The sequence below is a fragment of the Triticum aestivum genome, chromosome 5A, assembly GCF_018294505.1.
Source record: "Triticum aestivum cultivar Chinese Spring chromosome 5A, IWGSC CS RefSeq v2.1, whole genome shotgun sequence".
NCBI lineage: Eukaryota > Viridiplantae > Streptophyta > Magnoliopsida > Poales > Poaceae > Triticum > Triticum aestivum.
Window position 1 is genome coordinate 191,907,360 of NC_057806.1, and position 3,395 is coordinate 191,910,754.

Consider the following 3,395-nt stretch of genomic DNA (forward strand, 5'->3'; position numbering starts at 1 on the left):
AGCTTAACAAAAGTCCCTTAGTGACCTTGAGCCAAAAGGGATCAGAAAATACAATTGCAAGCATGTGAACATAGCAAAAACATAATCAGTTTTCAGACTTAGTGAAAACTGGCACATGCTGAAATATAACTCAAGTAGGCATGTTTACGAGCTCGATGCACTCACTACGGTGCAAGTCATGGCAAGACAAGCATACATCCATCAAGAAGGCACAAAATGCAAGCTAGACATGGCAAGAACAATAGCATAGCATGCACGGATCAACTACAACATCATCGGCAAAATTGCAAACAAGTTGACAATCTGCCCAGATTCACAAAGTAGCAAAAGTAGAGCTCGATTGACTCAAGCTAGGGTGCTCCATAATTGCAAACAAAGACATGGATGGATAGAGCACTACAATATTAACAAAACATCCTTACTGATCATCCTCAAAAGAGGCACGGATCACTAGGAAACAACATGAACATATGGCATCATGAGATAAACAGATCAAGGACTTAGTGGAATTGCTAAGTCCCTGAAAACAGAATTACAAGTGCACCACTTTGCAAGCTTGTACTAGTCACCACACACATCACAAAAATACATGGGTTGCACCTCTGGAAAGATGACAAAACCCTTAACAAAACACATGTAGAGCATCAGGGCATATCATGCACACATTAATCATGGCAAAAATGACAAAAAGCTAAATGGAGTAGCAGATCTGACAATTATCTCAAGTAGCCCTCTTCTAACAGCATTTCGGCATCAAGATGAAGCTCAAATGAAATGATGCAATGGAATGAAATGATGTACTCTCTGAGATGAACATTTTGATATGCTATATGCATGAATCGGAGCTACGGATGCAAAGTTACGGAGCTACGAACATGAGCACTTGAATTGAAAATTTCGGGACTTAGAAGAATAAAAACACCTCCGGATCTAGGGTTAGACCCGGCACACGAACCGAGGTTGGATCCGGGCTCGCCGGAGTTCCTGTACGCCGGAGCTCGCCGGAGGAAGGAGGAGGCTGGCGAGGTGCTCCCGGGGCTCGCCGGAGTGGCGGCCGGAGCGCGGGGCCCAAGGGGCGGTGAGGGGCGCGCGGCAGAGGCGGTGGGCGAGGCGGCGCGGACGGGCGGGCGAGGCGGCGAGGATGGCGCGGTGATGCGGCGCGGTCCGGTCGGGCGGCGGCACGGCGGAGGCGGCGGAGCTCGGCGGGGAGCAGGGAGGCGCGAGCGGCGGATGGATGGGCCTCGGGGCCGGCTGCGGGCTTCCCGGGCCCGGGCGGCGCGGGGCTCTGGGGACCGGGCGCGGGCGAATGAGAGGCTGCACGTGGCGGCGGGATTTTTCGTCCGGTCGGCGGGCGGACACGTCCGGCCGCGCGGAGAGGAGGGGGATCTAGGTCTAGGGTGGATTTGATCCGGAAATTTCGGGGGAGATGCTATTTTATAGGTAGAGGGAGCTAGGAGAGTCCAAATGGGGTGCGGTTTTCGGCCACGTGATCATGATCGAACGCTCTAGATGACGGAGCAGAGTTAGGTGGGTTTTGGGCCAAATTAGAGGGGTGTTGGGCTGCAACACACACGAGGCCTTTTCGGTCCCTCGGTTAACCGTTGGAGTATCAAACGAAGTCCAAATGATACGAAACTTGGCAAGCGGTCTACCGGTAGTAAACCAAGGCCGCTTGGCAAGTCTCGGTCCAATCCGGAAATGTTTAAACCCCACACACGAAAGAAAGCTAGAAGTGACCACCGCAGGAGAACGAAGTGTAGGAATGCAAAACAGACAACGGGGAAAAAGCTCGAATGCATGAGACGAACACGTGTGCAAATGCAATGCACATGATGACATGATATGAGATGCATGACAACGACAACAACACACGGAGACAAAGACCCGAACCCAAGAAAATAAATTAACTTAACGCCGGAAACGGCAAGAGTTGGAGTACAAATTGGGAAGTTATATCCAGGGTGTTACACCGCTCCCGGCTGGTGAATTGCTGATGGTTGGGAGATTTATCAGTGACTTCTTCCTGAATCACTACATCAATCCCACTGGTGATAATGAAGATTTCAGCATGTGTTTTCCTGAAACGTTGAGTAAGAGTTAGCCGCTGAATATATGGATCCATTGTTTTCCATCTGATGAGGTCTTCGTATTTCATACACTATGATTTATTATGTAATGCATATATGTGTGGACAAATCATTGGAATTTAGCTACCATATGTTCAATTGCGATTGTTGTGAAATCTAATGAATGTTCTTCCTGTGGAAACTATTTGTTCAATTGAATATTGTGGTGAATTTGCTTTTTGCATGCCGATTCAAAATGGGATATTTTTGTTTTAACCTGGCAATTGGTCCGCACACGGTTCAACTAAATGAGTTTGTGCGATTCACATCAGAAAGCATACATCAATCGTAGCTGAACCGTCGGTGATACACAGTAGATAACAAATGATTTGCAGTGCTACTACGTGTGCGTAGGGTCTCCAGAACCGTTTGTGATATCACGGTATCGCACATGAGAGCTGAGAGTAAACCGTGCCCAATGTAAAATAAAATCCCAATTGTAATTTTCAGGAAACATGTGGGATCCCAAATGTCGGTGTCAAAACCGGCGGATCTCGGGTAGGGGGTACCTAACTGTGCGTCTAGGCGGATGGTAACAGGAGACGAGGGACACGATGTTTTTACCCAGGTTTGGGCCCTCTCGATGGAGGTAAAACCCTACGTCCTGCTTAATTAATATTGATGATATGGGTAGTACAAGAGTAGATCTACCACGAGATCAAGGAGGCTAAACCCTAGAAGCTAGCCTATGGTATGATTGTTGTTTGTCCTACGGACTAAAACTCTCCGGTTTATATAGACACCGGAGAGGGCTAGGGTTACAAAGAGTCGGTTATAATGGTAGGAGATCTACATATCCGTATCGCCAAGCTTGCCTTCCACGCCAAGGAAAGTCCCTTCCGGACACGTGACGAAGGCTTCAATCTTGTATCTTCATAGTCCAGGAGTCCGGCTGAAGGTATAGTCCGGCTATCCGGACACCCCCTAATCCAGGACTCCCTCAGTAGCCCCTGAACCAGGCTTCAATGACGACGAGTTCGGCGCGCAGATTGTCTTCGGCATTGCAAGGCAGGTTCCTCCTCCAAGTACTTCATAGAAGATTTTGAACACAAAGGTAGTGTCCGGCTCTGCAACATAAGTTTCCACATATTGCCATAGCGAGAATAATATTTGCACAAATCTAATCTGCTGACGTATTCCATAGCGTGACATCGCACCACGGCCAAGTCTTTATTCGAATTGTTTTACTGTCCCACCTCAGCGCGTTTAGCGAGGTGGTTTCCTTGGCACGTCTTGTCCAAGCAGAGATCGTGTCCCCTTATTATGGGA